We start from the raw sequence: 18039 nt of genomic DNA, 5'->3' as shown, positions 1-18039 counted from the left end.
AACATTCTTGGCAAATGCTTTCGCTCTCGTCCGTCTTGCGCCGGTCCAAGAATTTCACCTCTAGCGGCGCAATACGAATGCCCCCGGCCGTCCCTCTCAATCATGGCCCCGGGTTCCAGAAACCCACAAAATAGAACCGGAGTCCTATTCCATTATTCCTAGCTGCGGTATTCAGCGGCGACGGGCGGCCTGCTTTGAACACTCTAATTTTTTCAAAGTAAACGCTTCGGGCCCCGAGGACCGGACACCCAGTTAAGGGCATCCGGGGGGCGCCGTGAGGCAGGGGTCCGGGACAGGCGGTGGCTCGCCTTGCGGCGGACCGCCGGCCCGCTCCCGAGATCCAACTACGAGCTTTTTAACTGCAGCAACTTTAGTATACGCTATTGGAGCTGGAATTACCGCGGCTGCTGGCACCAGACTTGCCCTCCAATGGGTCCTCGCCCATGGGTTTAGGATACGCTCATTCCAATTACAGGGCCTCGAAAGAGACCTGTATTGTTATTTTTCGTCACTACCTCTCCGTGTCGGAAATGGGTAATTTGCGCGCCTGCTGCCTTCCTTGGATGTGGTAGCCGTTTCTCAGGCTCCCTCTCCGGAATCGAACCCTGATTCCCCGTTACCCGTGGTCACCATGGTAGGCGCCGAATGTACCATCGAAAGTTGATAGGGCAGACATTCGAATGAGTCGTCGCCGCCGCGGAGGGCGCGCGATCGGCCCGAGGTTATCTAGAGTCACCAAAGCGGCCGGGGCGGCCGGAGCCGCACCCGGATGGGTTTTGGATCTGATAAATGCACGCGTCCCCGACCCCCCGAGGGGAGCCGGGTCGGCGCTCGTTTGCATGTATTAGCTCTGGAATTGCCACAGTTATCCAAGTAGCGGGTGGAGCGATCAAAGGAACCATAACTGATTTAATGAGCCATTCGCAGTTTCACTGTACCGACCGTGTGCACTTAGACCTGCATGGCTTAATCTTTGAGACAAGCATATGCTACTGGCAGGATCAACCAGGTAAGCCGCCTTGGAAGGAGAACCGCGACACGCTGGCTTCCTACACACGGGTCTCGCTCCGCCTCGTGGCCTGGGGCCCGAGGACGGCGCGGCCGCTCATAGGGCGCGTGCGGAACCCTCCTCCTCGGCAGAGGTGGGGGGTTTGTGGCCGCTGGGTCGAGGCCGTAACCGGGAAGGGTGCTTTTCGGGCGGGGAGGAGCGAGGCGTAGGTCGGTCTCGAAGACTGGACCGGGGGGTGTCGGCCACCCCGACCGTCCGATTCCGGAACCCACGCGCCCGCGTCCGCCGCCGCCGTCGCGGACATTCGTTTCAGACGGGCCATCTGAGTCTCCCGAGGTCGACGCGGCCTGCTTTCCCCGGAGGGAGGCCGCGTCTAGCGTCGACGCGCAGAGCGGGGAGGAGCAAGCTGCCCAAAGCGGTCTCGCGACCGGGCAGGGGCCGTCCCCAGGCGCGTCCAAAGTTCCAATCGACCAGGCTACCCCGAAAGTGACGGCCCGGAGGAGGGGGAGCGCTCCTCCAGACCCCGGGCAACCCGGAGGCGCCCGTTTTTTTCTCGTCCGTTGCCTTTTCTCCGATACCTTGTCCGAGCGGGGCCGTTGTCCCCTCCTCGACAAAACCCCGAAGGGCCGTTTTAGGACCGTCTTTGCTCCGACAGGAGCTCCGTCGCCGGGGACGGATTCTCACGTGCCCGAGACAGAGGCACTCTCCCCGGTCGCCAGCCGGGGAGACTCGTGTACGTGGTGACCCGGGTGAACCGCACCGTTTCGGACTCTGTCCGTTTCTTTAGGAGGATCGCCTGCCTGCCTCCTTCCGCGGGCCGCCCGCCTTCTCTCACCTTGTCCGAGCAGGGCGCTTGTCCCCTCCTCGACAAAACCCCGAAGGGCCGTTTTAGGACCGTCTTTGCTCCGACCGGAGCTCCGTCACCGCCGACGGATTCGTACGTGCCCGACACCTAGGCACTCTCCCCGGTTGCCAGCCGGAGAGTCTCGCGTACGTGGGAATCTGGGTGGACCGCACCGTTTTGGACTCTGTCCGTTTTTTTTCCTTCGCCCTTTCCTCCGTGGGCGCCCGCCCTCCGTCACCTTGTCCGAGCGGGAGCGTTTGTCGCCCTCCTCGACAAAACCCCCAAGGTCCGTTTTAGGACCGACGTCGCTCCGAAGGGAGCTCCGTCACGCGGACGGATTTGACCGTGCCCGAACCCGAGGCACTCTCCCTGGGAGTCTTCCAGGGAGGTTGGTCGTTGTGGGAATCTCGTTCGTCTGCAACGGACGGTGTCCGTTTTCAAAAAGTTTTCGGAGGTGCACCTTCCTCCGTCGCTCCAGGGGTGAGTCAAGCCCCCGGAGTCGTTTCGCCCTTTACCCAGACCGACAAGCGTATGGTTCTTTTTTTTTTTTTACCTCGGGATCGACCCCGGACGGCGAACCACCACGCGCGGGTTTCCTACACACGGGTCTCGCTCCGCTCGGCCCTGGGGCTCGAGGCGGCACGGCCGCTCATAGGGCGCGTGAGGAACCGTCCGTCAGGCGGGGCCAGGGTGGGAGGCCTCTGGATCAAGGCCGTAACCGGGAAAGGTGCTTTTCGGGCGGGGAGGAGCGGGGCGAAGGTCGGGCTCGAAGACTGGACCGGGGGGTGTCGGCCACCCCGACCGTCCGATTCCGAATTCCACGCGCCCGCGTCCGCCGCCGCCGTCGCGGACATTCGTTTCAGACGGGCCATCTGAGTCTCCCGAGAGTCGACACGGCCTGCTTTCCCCGGAGGGAGGCCGCGTCTAGCGTCGACGCGCAGAGCGGGGAGGAGCAAGCTGCCCAAAGCGGTCTCGCGACCGGGCAGGGGCCGTCCCCAGGCGCGTCCAAAGTTCCAATCGACCAGGCAACCCTGACAGTGACGGCCCGAAGGAGAGGGTGCGCCCCTCCGGGCCCCAGGCAACCCGGAGGCGCCCGTCTTCCGTTAACCTTGTCCGAGAAGAGTGTGGCGACGGTCCCCCACCTCCTCTACAACACCCCTAGCGTCCGTGTTCGGACCGTCTTTGCTCCAGCAGGAGCGCCATCAAGCGTACGGATCTGACTTTGAGCAGGCCACGGTCGGGTCTGCGAGCACAGGGCTCTCGTTTGCATGCAAGATCTTGGACACTGTCCATTTTCTTACGAGGAGTGTTGTGTGTCTTTCACCCTCTGCTCGCCCAGGACGGTGCACCTTCACACACTGGATGCACGCCCAGGGCACCGGCGGTGAGTCTGGGTGTCCAAACCAGCCCCCGCGTTTACTGGAAGTCTCGCCCGCACAGAGTGCATTTTATCTGGGCTGAGCCAGACCGCTTCCCCACCCGGTCTGACCACCACGGTTCTCTGTTCCGTGGACCTCATTCGATCGGACACTGTCCGTAATTTCATTTTTCTTTCGGAGGTGCACCTTCCTCCGTCGCTCCAGGGGTGTCTCAAGCCCCTGGAGTCGTTTTGCCGTTTACCCAGACCGACGGTTCGACAAGCATATGGTTTTTGTTTTACCCCGGGATCAACCGAGGAGCCCCGGGACGGACGAACCTGCGACGCGCGGGTTTCCTACACACGGGTCTCGCTCCGCTCGGGCCTGGGCTCGAGGCGGCACGGCCGCTCATAGGGCGCGTGAGGAACCGTCCGCCGTGAGGGCGGGGGGTGGTAGGCCTCTGGATCGAGGCCGTAACGGGGAAGGGTGCTTTTCAAAGCGGGTGGGAGGCGCGGGGCGAAGTCAGGCTCTGTGCCGTGATGGGGGGCCCCCAACGAAACCCCGCCAACCGTCAAAGCCTGACGACGCTCCCGACGCCACCGCTGCGGACATCCGTTTTCAGACGGGCCATCTGAGTCTCCCGAGGTCGACGCGGCCTGCTTTCCCCGGAGGGAGGCCGCGTCTCGAGTCGACGCGCAAAGCGGGGAGGAGCAAGCTGCCCATAGCGGTCTCGCGACCGGGCAGGGGCCGTCCCCAGGCGCGTCCAAAGTTCCAATCGACCAGGCAACCCTGACAGCGACGGCCCGAAGGAGAGGGTGCACCCCTCCGGGCCCCAGGCAACCCGGAGGCGCCCGTCTTCCGTTACCTTGTCCGAGGAGAGTCTGGGTGTCCAAACCAGACCCGCGCGTTTCCTGGAAGTCTCGCCCGCACAGAGTGCACTTTATCTGGGCTGGGTCAGATCGTTTCCCAACCCGGTCTGACCACCACGGTTCTCACTTTTTCAAATTTGACTCCAGAGTCAGGCCCGCCAAGGGGACTTTGCGCTTGATTAGTGCCCAGGAAGTCTGCACCCTTCCTGGGATGCAGTTAGATAAGAAAACCAGCAGCCGTCATTTTCCTGGAGGTTTCGTACATGCAGAGATCCACCGCCGCGGTGGTGATTGAATTCTTTCTCTCCCCAGCGCAACATGACCGGGCTTTTTTTTTTTTCCTGGGGGCCCTCTCCCACCAGGACTTCCAGAGCTCCACCGCGCGCACTGTGTAATCTGGATTTTATACCCAAGCAGAGAGACTCTGAGCGGGGGGCTCACGGTGGTCTGTTAATGGGTTCTGTGTGCCCTCCACCGCACTACTTCCCCTCCCCGATAAAGACCCCAAGGTCCGTTTTAGGACCGTCTTTTCTCCAGAAGGAGCTCCAGGGGTGTGGAGCGAAACTGAATCTGACCCAGGACGGCGCACCCTCCCTGGGATGGCCAGGGAGGTTCTGAGATCGTGGAGCTCTGATCACACGGCAACATTTTGGACTCTTGTCAATTTTTCAAATTTGACTCCAGAGTCAGGCCCGCCAAGGGGACTTTGAGCTTGATTCGTGCCCAGGAAGTCTGCACCCTTCCTGGGATGCAGTTAGAGAAGAAAACCAGCAGCCGTCATTTTCCTGGAGGTTTCGTACATGCAGAGATCCACCGCCGCGGTGGAGATTGAATTATTATTTCTCTCCCCAGTCAGAGCGTACCCCGGGCGGGCTTTTATTTTTTTCCCTGGGGGTCCCACCAGGACTTCCAGAGCTCCACCGTGCGCACTGTGTAATCTGGATTTTTATACCCAAGCAGAGAGACTCTGAGCGGGGGGCTCACGGAGGTCTGTTAATGGGTTCTGTGTGCCCTCCACCGCACTACTTCCCCTCCCCGATAAAGACCCCAAGGTCCGTTTCAGGACCATCTTTTCTCCAGAAGGAGCTCCAGGGGTTGGGGCGAATCTGAATCTGAACCAGGACGGCGCACCCTCCCTGGGATGGCCAGAAAGGTCTGATACCATGGAAGCTCTGAACCCACAGCAACCTTTTGACTCCAGAGTCATGCCCGCCATGGGGGCTTTGGATTCGATTCGTGCCCAGGAAGGCTGCACCCTTCCTGGGAAGCACTTAGAGAAGTAAACCAGCAGCCGTCATTTTCCTGGATGTTTCGTACATGCGGTGATCCACCCCCGCGGTGGAGATTGAATTCTTTCTCTCCCCAGCCAGAGCACACCCCGGCCGGGCTTTTTTTTCCCCTGGGGGCCGTCTCCCACCAGGACTTCCAGAGCTCCACCGAGCGCACTGTGTAATCTGTATTTTTATACCCACGCAGAGAGACTCCGAGCGGGGCTCACGACGGTCTGTTCATGGGTTGTGCGTGCCCTCCACCGCTCTACTTCCCTTCCCCGATAAAGCCCCGAAGGTCCGTTTCAGGACCGTCTTTTCTCCAGATGGAGCTCCAGCGGGTGGCGGGCGAATCTGACTCTGGCCCAGGACGGTGCACCCTCCCTGGGCTAGCCAGGGAGGTCGTAGAGCATGGAGCTTTGAACCCACAGCAACTTTTTGGACTCGGTCAATTTTTTTCGAATTTGACTCCAGAGTCAAGCCCGCCATGGGCGTTTGAGCTTGCTTCGTGCCCAGGAAGGCTTCTCCACCTCCTCTACAAAAGCCTGAAGGGACGTTTTAGGACCGTCTTTGCTCCACACAGAGCTCCAGGGAGGGCGGGGGAATCTGACTCTTGCCCAGGACGGTGCACCCTCCCTGGGACGGCCAATGAGGGTCGTAGAGCATGGAGCTCTGAACGCACCGCAACTTTTTTGGACTTTGTCATTTTCAAGAGCTTGGCTTCAGGGTCATTTTCTCCACGGGCTTTGGGCTTTATTCGTGCCCGGGAGAGGTGCGCTTTGCCTGGGATGGACTTTTTCAGAAGAACGGGCCCGTCTTTTCCTGGAGGTTTCATGTTTTTAAGAGCTCCGCCGTGGCGGAGATTGAACTCGCTCACCCAGCCAGAGTGCAACCTCTCCGGCTTGGTCCACTGCCTTGAAGGCCCTGGAGCTTTGAGACCACAGCAACATCGTGGACTCTGTCATTTGTAAGAGCTTGTCTCCTCCACAGAAGCCCGAAGGGCCGTTTTAGGACCGTCTTTGCTCCAATATGAGCTCCAGGGAGGGCGGGCGAATATGACTCTGGCCCAGGACGGTCCACCCTCCCTGGGCTTCCCAGTGAGGTCCGAGAGCATGGAGCTCTGAACGCACCGCAACTTTTTTGGACTTTGTCATTTTCAAGAGCTTGGTTTCAGGGTCATTTTCTCCATGGGCTTTGGGCTTTATTCGTGCCCAGGAGAGGTGCGCTTTGCCTGGGAAGGACTTTTTCAGAAGAACGGGCCCGACTTTTCCTGGAGGTTTCATGTATTTAAGAGCTCCACCGTGGCGGAGATTGAACTCGCTCACCCAGCCAGAGTGCAACCTCTCCGGCTTGGTCCACTGCCTTGAAGGCCCTGGAGCTTTGAGACCAACGCAACTTTTAGGACTTTGTCATTTGCAAGAGCTTGTCTCCTCTACAGAAGCCCGAAGGGACGTTTTAAGACCGTCTTTGCTCCACACGGAGCTCCAGGGAGGGCGGGCGAATCTGACTCTTGCCCAGGACGGTGCACCCTCCCTGGGTCGGCCAATGAGGTCTTAGAGCATGGAGCTCTGAACGCACCGCAACTTTTTGGACTTTGTCATTTTCGAGAGCTTGGCTTCAGGGTCATTTTCTCCATGGGCTTTGGGCTTTATTCGTGTCCAGGAGAGATGCACCCACCCTGGGATGGACATTAGAGGAAAATCAGCCCGTCTTTTCCTGGAGGTTTCATGGTTTTAAGAGCTCCACCTTGGCGGAGATTGAACTCGCTCACCCAGCCAGAGTGCAACCTCTCCGGCTTGGTCCACTGCCTTGAAGGCCCTGGAGCTTTCAGACCACAGCAACATCGTGGACTCTGTCATTTGTAAGAGCTTGTCTCCTCTACAGAAGCCCGAAGGGACGTTTTAAGACCGTCTTTGCTCCACACGGAGCTCCAGGGAGGGCGGGCGAATCTGACTCTTGCCCAGGACGGTGCACCCTCCCTGGGTCGGCCAATGAGGTCTTAGAGCATGGAGCTCTGAACGCACCGCAACTTTTTGGACTTTGTCATTTTCGAGAGCTTGGCTTCAGGGTCATTTTCTCCATGGGCTTTGGGCTTTATTCGTGTCCAGGAGAGATGCACCCACCCTGGGATGGACATTAGAGGAAAATCAGCCCGTCTTTTCCTGGAGGTTTCATGGTTTTAAGAGCTCCACCTTGGCGGAGATTGAACTCGCTCACCCAGCCAGAGTGCAACCTCTCCGGCTTGGTCCACTGCCTTGAAGGCCCTGGAGCTGTCAGACCACAGCAACATCGTGGACTCTGTCATTTGAAAGAGCTTGTCTCCTCTACAGAAGCCCAAAGGGACGTTTTAAGACCGTCTTTGCTCCATACGGAGCTCCAGGGAGGGCGGGCGAATCTGACTCTTGCCCAGGACGGTCCACCCTCCCTGGGCTTCCCAGTGAGGTCCGAGAGCATGGAGCTCTGAAAGAGCCGCAACATTTTTGGACTTTGTCATTTTCGAGAGCTTGGTTTCAGGGTCATTTTCTCCATGGGCTTTGGGCTTTATTCGTGCCCAGGAGAGGTGCACCCACCCTGGGATGGACATTAGAGGAAAATCAGACCGTCTTTTCCTGGAGGTTTCATGGTTTTAAGAGCTCCACCTTGGCGGAGATTGAACTCGCTCACCCAGCCAGAGTGCAACCTCTCCGGCTTGGTCCACTGCCTTGAAGGCCCTGGAGCTTTCAGACCACAGCAACATCGTGGACTCTGTCATTTGTAAGAGCTTGTCTCCTCTACAGAAGCCCGAAGGGACGTTTTAGGACCGTCTTTGCTCCACACGGAGCTCCAGGGAGGGCGGGCGAATCTGACTCTTGCCCAGGACGGTGCACCCTCCCTGGGTCGGCCAATGAGGTCTTAGAGCATGGAGCTCTGAACGCACCGCAACTTTTTGGACTTTGTCATTTTCGAGAGCTTGGCTTCAGGGTCATTTTCTCCATGGGCTTTGGGCTTTATTCGTGTCCAGGAGAGATGCACCCACCCTGGGATGGACATTAGAGGAAAATCAGCCCGTCTTTTCCTGGAGGTTTCATGGTTTTAAGAGCTCCACCTTGGCGGAGATTGAACTCGCTCACCCAGCCAGAGTGCAACCTCTCCGGCTTGGTCCACTGCCTTGAAGGCCCTGGAGCTTTCAGACCACAGCAACATCGTGGACTCTGTCATTTGTAAGAGCTTGTCTCCTCTACAGAAGCCCGAAGGGTCGTTTTAAGACCGTCTTTGCTCCACACGGAGCTCCAGGGAGGGCGGGCGAATCTGACTCTTGCCCAGGACGGTGCACCCTCCCTGGGTCGGCCAATGAGGTCTTAGAGCATGGAGCTCTGAACGCACCGCAACTTTTTGGACTTTGTCATTTTCGAGAGCTTGGCTTCAGGGTCATTTTCTCCATGGGCTTTGGGCTTTATTCGTGTCCAGGAGAGATGCACCCACCCTGGGATGGACATTAGAGGAAAATCAGCCCGTCTTTTCCTGGAGGTTTCATGGTTTTAAGAGCTCCACCTTGGCGGAGATTGAACTCGCTCACCCAGCCAGAGTGCAACCTCTCCGGCTTGGTCCACTGCCTTGAAGGCCCTGGAGCTTTCAGACCACAGCAACATCGTGGACTCTGTCATTTGTAAGAGCTTGTCTCCTCTACAGAAGCCCGAAGGGTCGTTTTAAGACCGTCTTTGCTCCACACGGAGCTCCAGGGAGGGCGGGCAAATCTGACTCTTGCCCAGGACGGTGCACCCTCCCTGGGTCGGCCAATGAGGTCTTAGAGCATGGAGCTCTGAACGCACCGCAACTTTTTGGACTTTGTCATTTTCGAGAGCTTGGCTTCAGGGTCATTTTCTCCATGGGCTTTGGGCTTTATTCGTGTCCAGGAGAGATGCACCCACCCTGGGATGGACATTAGAGGAAAATTAGCCCGTCTTTTCCTGGAGGTTTCATGGTTTTAAGAGCTCCACCTTGGCGGAGATTGAACTCGCTCACCCAGCCAGAGTGCAACCTCTCCGGCTTGGTCCACTGCCTTGAAGGCCCTGGAGCTTTCAGACCACAGCAACATCGTGGACTCTGTCATTTGTAAGAGCTTGTCTCCTCTACAGAAGCCCGAAGGGACGTTTTAAGACCGTCTTTGCTCCACACGGAGCTCCAGGGAGGGCGGGCGAATCTGACTCTTGCCCAGGACGGTGCACCCTCCCTGGGTCGGCCAATGAGGTCTTAGAGCATGGAGCTCTGAACGCACCGCAACTTTTTGGACTTTGTCATTTTCGAGAGCTTGGCTTCAGGGTCATTTTCTCCATGGGCTTTGGGCTTTATTCGTGTCCAGGAGAGATGCACCCACCCTGGGATGGACATTAGAGGAAAATCAGCCCGTCTTTTCCTGGAGGTTTCATGGTTTTAAGAGCTCCACCTTGGCGGAGATTGAACTCGCTCACCCAGCCAGAGTGCAACCTCTCCGGCTTGGTCCACTGCCTTGAAGGCCCTGGAGCTTTCAGACCACAGCAACATCGTGGACTCTGTCATTTGTAAGAGCTTGTCTCCTCTACAGAAGCCCGAAGGGTCGTTTTAAGACCGTCTTTGCTCCACACGGAGCTCCAGGGAGGGCGGGCGAATCTGACTCTTGCCCAGGACGGTGCACCCTCCCTGGGTCGGCCAATGAGGTCTTAGAGCATGGAGCTCTGAACGCACCGCAACTTTTTGGACTTTGTCATTTTCGAGAGCTTGGCTTCAGGGTCATTTTCTCCATGGGCTTTGGGCTTTATTCGTGTCCAGGAGAGATGCACCCACCCTGGGATGGACATTAGAGGAAAATCAGCCCGTCTTTTCCTGGAGGTTTCATGGTTTTAAGAGCTCCGCCGTGGCGGAGATTGAACTCGCTCACCCAGCCAGAGTGCAACCTCTCCGGCTTGGTCCACTGCCTTGAAGGCCCTGGAGCTTTGAGACCACAGCAACATCGTGGACTCTGTCATTTGTAAGAGCTTGTCTCCTCCACAGAAGCCCGAAGGGCCGTTTTAGGACCGTCTTTGCTCCAATATGAGCTCCAGGGAGGGCGGGCGAATATGACTCTGGCCCAGGACGGTCCACCCTCCCTGGGCTTCCCAGTGAGGTCGTAGAGCATGGAGCTCTGAACGCACCGCAACTTTTTTGGACTTTGTCATTTTCAAGAGCTTGGTTTCAGGGTCATTTTCTCCATGGGCTTTGGGCTTTATTCGTGTCCAGGAGAGATGCACCCACCCTGGGATGGACATTAGAGGAAAATTAGCCCGTCTTTTCCTGGAGGTTTCATGGTTTTAAGAGCTCCACCTTGGCGGAGATTGAACTCGCTCACCCAGCCAGAGTGCAACCTCTCCGGCTTGGTCCACTGCCTTGAAGGCCCTGGAGCTTTCAGTCCACAGCAACATCGTGGACTCTGTCATTTTTAAAGCTCGGCATTCCACCGTGGGCGTTTGAGCTTTATTCGTGCCCAGGAGAGATGCACCCACCCTGGGATGGACATTAGAGGAAAATCAGCCCGTCTTTTCCTGGAGGTTTCATGGTTTTAAGAGCTCCGCCGTGGCGGAGATTGAACTCGCTCACCCAGCCGGAGTGCAACCTCTCCGGCTTGGTCCACTGCCTTGAAGGCCCTGGAGCTTTCAGACCACAGCAACATCGTGGACTCTGTCATTTTTAAAGCTCGGCATTCCACCGTGGGCGTTTGAGCTTTATTCGTGCCCAGGAGAGATGCACCCACCCTGGGATGGACATTAGAGGAAAATCAGACCGTCTTTTCCTGGAGGTTTCATGTTTTTAAGAGCTCCACCGTGGCGGAGATTGAACTCGCTCACCCAGCCAGAGTGCAACCTCTCCGTTTTGGTCCACTGCCTTGAAGGCCCTGGAGCTTTGAGACCACAGCAACATCGTGGACTTTGTCATTCAAAAGTGTTTGTCTCCTCTACAGAAGCCCGAAGGGACGTTTTAGGACCGTCTTTGCTCCACACGGAGCTCCAGGGAGGGCGGGAGAATCTGACTCTTGCCCAGGACGGTGCACCCTCCCTGGGACGGCCAATGAGGTCGTAGAGCACGGAGCTCTGAACGCACCTCAACTTTTTTGGACTTTGTCATTTTCAAGAGCTTGGCTTCAGGGTCATTTTCTCCATGGGCTTTGGGCTTTATTCGTGCCCAGGAGAGATGCACCCACCCTGGGATGGACTTTAGAGGAAAATCAGACCGTCTTTTCCTGGAGGTTTCATGTTTTTAAGAGCTCCACCGTGGCGGAGATTGAACTCGCTCACCCAGCCAGAGTGCAACCTCTACGGCTTGGTCCACTGCCCTGAAGGTCCTGGAGCTTTGAGACCACAGCAACATCGTGGACTCTGTCATGTTTAAAGCCTGGCATTTGAGCTTTTATTCGTGCCCAGGAGAGCTGCACCTCACCTGGGATTCAGATTTTTAGAAAATCAGCCCGTCTCTTCCTGGATGTTTCATGTTTTTTCCAGTTACTCCCCAGCCAGAGTGCAGTCTCGCTGGCTTTGCTCTCTGCCTTGAAGGGGCCCTGGTGCTCAGGACTCCCAGTGATCCAACTCGGTCATTTTCAACCTCCCTCCCCAGCCAGGGTGCCACCTGGCTGGGCTTGGATTGCTCCCGGAGGCCCTCTCCCTCCAGGGCTCCATGGCACTGGCAAAATTCAGATTTCATCCACCCCCCCGTCCCCAGAGTGCCACCTGGTTGGGCTTGGAATGCTCCCGGAGGCCCTCTCCCTCCAGGGCTCCATGGCACTGGCAAAATTCAGATTTTATCCCACCCAACCAGAGTGCCACCTGGCTGGGCTTGGATTGCTCCTGGAGGCCCTGTCCCTCCAGGGCTCCATGGCACTGGCAAAATTCAGATTTCATCCACCCCCCCGTCCCCAGAGTGCCACCTGGTTGGGCTTGGAATGCTCCCGGAGGCCCTCTCCCTCCAGGGCTCCATGGCACTGGCAAAATTCAGATTTTATCCCACCCAACCAGAGTGCCACCTGGCTGGGCTTGGATTGCTCCTGGAGGCCCTGTCCCTCCAGGGCTCCATGGCACTGGCAAAATTCAGATTTCATCCACCCCCCCGTCCCCAGAGTGCCACCTGGTTGGGCTTGGAATGCTCCCGGAGGCCCTCTCCCTCCAGGGCTCCATGGCACTGGCAAAATTCAGATTTTATCCCACCCAACCAGAGTGCCACCTGGGCTGGGCTTGGATTGCTCCTGGAGGCCCTCTCCCTCCAGAGCTCCATGGCACTGGCAAAATTCAGATTTTATCCCACCCAACCAGAGTGCCACCTGGGCTGGGCTTGGATTGCTCCTGGAGGCCCTCTCCCTCCAGAGCTCCATGGCACTGGCAAAATTCAGATTTTATCCCACCCAACCAGAGTGCCACCTGGGCTGGGCTTGGATTGCTCCTGGAGGCCCTCTCCCTCCAGAGCTCCATGGCACTGGCAAAATTCAGATTTTATCCCACCCAACCAGAGTGCCACCTGGGCTGGGCTTGGATTGCTCCTGGAGGCCCTGTCCCTCCAGAGCTCCATGGCACTGGCAAAATTCAGATTTTATCCCACCCAACCAGAGTGCCACCTGGGCTGGGCTTGGATTGCTCCTGGAGGCCCTCTCCCTCCAGAGCTCCATGGCACTGGCAAAATTCAGATTTTATCCCACCCAACCAGAGTGCCACCTGGCTGGGCTTGGATTGCTCCTGGAGGCCCTGTCCCTCCAGAGCTCCATGGCACTGGCAAAATTCAGATTTTATCCCACCCAACCAGAGTGCCACCTGGGCTGGGCTTGGATTGCTCCTGGAGGCCCTCTCCCTCCAGAGCTCCATGGCACTGGCAAAATTCAGATTTTATCCCACCCAACCAGAGTGCCTCCTGGCTGGGCTTGGATTGCTCCTGGAGGCCCTGTCCCTCCAGAGCTCCATGGCACTGGCAAAATTCAGATTTTATCCCACCCAACCAGAGTGCCACCTGGGCTGGGCTTGGATTGCTCCTGGAGGCCCTCTCCCTCCAGAGCTCCATGGCACTGGCAAAATTCAGATTTTATCCCACCCAACCAGAGTGCCACCTGGCTGGGCTTGGATTGCTCCTGGAGGCCCTGTCCCTCCAGAGCTCCATGGCACTGGCAAAATTCAGATTTTATCCCACCCAACCAGAGTGCCACCTGGGCTGGGCTTGGATTGCTCCTGGAGGCCCTCTCCCTCCAGAGCTCCATGGCACTGGCACAATTCAGATTTTATCCCACCCAGAGTGCCTCCTGGCTGGGCTTGGATTGGATTGCTCCTGGAGGCCCTCCGAGGGTGGTGGTGGTGTGTGTGTGTGTGTGTGTGTGTGTGTGTGTGTGTGTGTGTGTGTGTGTGTGTGTGTGTGTGTGCCTCCACCACACTCCCTCGCCATACAACCCCTGTGGTCAGTTTTAGGACCGTCTCGGCTCCAGACGAGGCACCCGGGGCGGCGGGCGAACCTGCGTCTGGCCCAGGACGGACCGACCTCTTCGGGGCTGGTCGGGAAGGACCGAGCGCCTGGGTCTTCCGGTCACCGCCAACGTTTGGCACTTAGGTTTTGGAGCGAGCTCGGCTCTGGAGCTCAGCCAACCCCACCGAGGAGGACCGAGCCGTGCCCCGGGATCGAGCCACCCGGGGCGGGCGAGAGACCTCCGTGGAGAGACGAGCCCCCAGGGCCAAGCCACGCTCCCAGGGAGAAAGGGGGGCAAGCGCGCGCGCGCGCACACACACACACACACACTCCCCTTCTCCCCATAACCCAAATGGCCCGTTGCAGGACACCCTTTGCTCCGGCAGTTCCTCCAGAACCGCGGGGCTGGGCGCTTTAAGCCGGGTATGAAGCACCGAGCTCGGCCCGCGGGCGGGCCGCCGACGAGCGCATGCAGTTTGCAGGATGGTAACCCACTGCAAACGGCTTTAAACGGCCGTAACTCGGCGAAGCCGCGTCCGATCGACGCCAAATTTTTATCGTGTTTAGAGCGGGACGAGAGCTTTCCAACGAGACCACCCGCAGCTCCGGGGGCCCCCGGGGGCCCGAGATACAGCGCCGCGAAAGCGAAAAACGCGAATATCTCGGCGAAAACTCGACGGCTTCGGCGGGCACCGAGCTCGTTGGAAGCGTCTAGTCGAGACGAACAAAACGGTACCGGTTTGGTGAATTTTGGTGGTGTTTTCGCGGAGATATCGGCCGAAAACCACCGGGCGCGCTTCAAAATGGCGGCCGCCGATGACGTCACGGCCTCGGAACAAAATCGCCCGTATCTCGGGAACGCGAAGACCCAGAGAGCTCAAATTCGGGTGAGGGGGTCCCAGTAGGGCCCTTGCTCGAACCCTGGAGTGACGGGCCTCGGGAGCGCCCCCTACGGGATCGCCGTTCGCTGGGACCCCCGACTTTGGACGGCTGTAACTCGGGGACCCGGGCGAGTTGGACCTCGGGGGTGGGCTCTTTCGAAAGGCCTCGTCCGGCACTACGATCTATTAGAGTTTGGGGAATATTGGGCCGGGGGTTCCCGAGATATAAGCCCGTAAAGGTGCGCCTTTGACCGGGCGTAACTCCCTGGCCCGACGGCCCTCGGGGACGTGGGTGGGCTCGTTGGATAGGCCCCCTCGAGCCCTACGAGCGACCCGAGTTTGGAATTTTTTCGCCGCGTGCTTGTCGAGATATTCGCGAAAAACAAAAATTTCCCCACCACGCTGCGCTCGTGGCTGACACCCACGTCTCCGACGGGACTCCCGGGACCGCGGGGGCGACCTGACCGTGCCCGAGAAAGGTGAACCTTCCCGGGACCGCCGCCAGAGCCTCAGGGGCCCCGGAAGTCCCGGCCCACTGCAGGTTTTGGACTCTGAGGCGTTTTTCGGACCGGGAAAAGGGCACCGACTTTGGGCGGCTGTGGCTCGGGGACCCGGCCGCCTAGAGACTCCAAACTCGGGTCAAAGTAGGGTCTCGGTGGGCCCCTTCCGACGAGCCCGCCCCGGAGCTCCGGTGCCCCCCCGGTCCCGGAGAAAAGTGGCCCGACGGGACGGCGCGCGCCTCGGAAGGAAAGGTCCCAGGGGCCCGGGGAGGCTGGGTCAGAGGGGGCCCGGAGGGATCCCCCGACCCCCGAAAGGGCGAGACTCTGGGACCTCCCCTTCCCGAGATACGGGCCGCTTTTTCAAAAAGTCCCTCGCGCGTTACCGGGCCTATCTCGGGACCGGGGGGTCCCAGAGGCCGGGGACGGCGGGTGGTGAGGGGACCCCGGGGGACCCTACTTCTCCCGCCGTCCCGAACCCCGGGGACCTCCCGGTCCCGAGATACGGCCACTTCCTGTCCGGATTCGACCGGGCGTAACTCGGAGAGGAGGCCGAGTTGGGGCTCCGGACTCTGGGGGTGGGGGGAGTACGACGAGACCCCCCGACACCGGGCGTAAGGGGGCCGGACTCTGCTCGGTTCCCGAGATACGGTCACTTCCTGTCCAGGTTTGATCGGGCGTATCTCGAAAAGTAAGCCGAGTTGGGACTCCAAACTCTGGGCGTGGGGGGTGCTCGAGGACACCCCCCTGTGCCCAGCGTACGGAGCCCCAACTCGGCTTGGTTCCAGAGATATGCCACCTCAAATTTGGAACTTTGACCGGACCTAACTCGAAAAGTAAGCCGAGTTGGGGCTCCATACTCTGGGCGTGGGGGGTGCTCGAGGACACCCCCCTGTGCCCAGCGTATGGAGCCCCAACTCGGCTCGGTTCCCGAGATACGCTCACTTCCTGTCCAGGTTTGACCGGGCGTATCTCGAAAAGTAAGCCGAGTTGGGACTCCAAACTCTGGGCGTGGGGGGTGCTCGAGGACATCCCCCTGTGCCCAGCGTATGGAGCCCCAAATCGGCTTGGTTCCAGAGATATGCCACCTCAAAGTTGGAACTTTGACCGGACCTAACTCAAAAAGTTAGCCGAGTTGGGGCTCCATACTCTGGGCGTGGGGGGACCACTATGAGACCCCCCTGTGCCCAGAGTATGGAGCCCCAAATCGGCTTGGTTCCAGAGATATGCCACCTCAAAGTTGGAACTTTGACCGGACCTAACTCGAAAGGTTAGCCGAGTTGGGGCTCCATACTCTGGGCGTGGGGGGACCACTATGAGACCCCCATGTGCCCAGAGCATGGAGCCCCAACTCGGCTTCAGCACTGAGATACACCGGTTCAAACAAATGCACTCTGGTCAACCCTACCTTAAGAGAGTCCCAGTTAGTCCCGCCGTTTACCCGGCTCCGGGAACCGGACGATTTGGGGCTCCAGACTCTGGGCGCGGGGGGGGGCGACCCGCGTCCCCAGAGTTCGGAGGCCCGACTCGGCTTGGCTCCAGAGATACGCCACCTCAAAAGTTGGAACTTTGACCGGACGTAACTATAAAAGTAAGCCGAGTTGGGGCTCCATACTCTGGGCGTGGGGGGTGCTCGAGGAGACCCCCCTGTGCCCAGAGTATGGAGCTCCAATTCGGCGTGGTTTCCGAGATAAACCCGGTCAAACCTGGACCGGAAGTGGCCGTATCTCGGAATCGGAATGTCCCAGGAGCTGGGGACGGTGGGTTCTGAAGGGGCCCTATGGGCCCTCCCCATGCCCAGAGTATGGAGCCCCAACTCGGCTTGGTTCCAGAGATATGCCACCTCAAATTTGGAACTTTGACCGGACCTGGCTCGAAAAGTTAGCCGAGTTGGGGCTCCATACTCCGGGCGTGGGGGGACCACTATGAGACCCCCCTGTGCCCAGAGCATGGAGCCCCAACTCGGCTTCAGCACTCAGATACACCGGTTCAAACTTACAAATGCACTCTGGTCAACCCTACCTTAAGAGAGTCCCAGTTAGTCCCACCGTTTACCCGGCTCCGGGAACCGGACGATTTGGGGCTCCAGACTCTGGGCGTGGGGGGGCGACCCGCGTCCCCAGAGTTCGGAGGCCCGACTCGGCTTGGCTCCAGAGATACGCCACCTCAAAAGTTGGAACTTTGACCGGACGTAACTATAAAAGTAAGCCGAGTTGGGGCTCCATGCTCTGGGCGTGGGGGGTGCTCGAGGAGACCCCCCTGTGCCCAGAGTATGGAGCTCCAATTCGGCGTGGTTTCCGAGATACGCCCGGTCAAAGCTGGACAGGAAGTGGCCGTATCTCGGAATCGGAATGTCCCAGGAGCTGGGGACGGTGGGGTCTGAAGGGGCCCTATGGGCCCTCCCCATGCCCGGAGTATGGAGCTCCAAGTCGGCGTGGTTTTCGAGATACACCCGGTCAAAGTCCCATCTCTGACCGAGCATAACTCAGGAACCAAGCCGATTTGGGGCTCCATACTCTGGGGTCATGGGGGGGCCCAAGGGTGCCTCCCCATGCCCGGAGTATGGAGCCCCAAGTCGGCGTGGTTTCTGAGATACACCCGGTCAAAGTCCCATATCTGACCGGGCGTAACTCGGGAACCAAGCCGACTTGGGGCTCCATACTCTGGGGTCATATAGCACAACGATCTGATGTACATTACAGATATTAATTATGCAAAATTGGCATAAAATCAAACTGTCCACAAAGAGCTCCGTCAAATAAGTTGCAGGTGGGATGCTGTTTGTCGACTTAGACATTTTCAGCGGGTGAATCCCTGTAAAGAATTGGGGATTTTTCATCATATGTGATGAAGTCCCCAATTCCTTACAGGGATTCACCCGCCGAAAATGTC

General features: G+C 58.7%; 1 long non-coding RNA gene across 1 annotated transcript in view; it reads right to left on the bottom strand.

The window, feature by feature from the left end:
• Window positions 1-3494: 3494 nt before the first annotated feature.
• LOC143710552 (uncharacterized) overlaps window positions 3495-18039 on the bottom strand; it is a 26885-nt gene continuing 12340 nt past the window's right edge. Inside the window, exon 2 of the long non-coding RNA XR_013194581.1 lies at window positions 3495-4076. This is a non-coding gene — a long non-coding RNA (uncharacterized LOC143710552). The remainder of the gene's footprint in view (window positions 4077-18039) is intronic.

The sequence above is a fragment of the Siphateles boraxobius genome, unplaced genomic scaffold (genome assembly GCF_051911475.1).
Source record: "Siphateles boraxobius isolate OS27281-9 unplaced genomic scaffold, OSU_SipBor_1 475, whole genome shotgun sequence".
NCBI classification, from domain to species: domain Eukaryota; kingdom Metazoa; phylum Chordata; class Actinopteri; order Cypriniformes; family Leuciscidae; genus Siphateles; species Siphateles boraxobius.
Note: the sequence above shows the minus strand (reverse complement) of the source record. Positions and strands in the feature narration are given on the sequence as shown.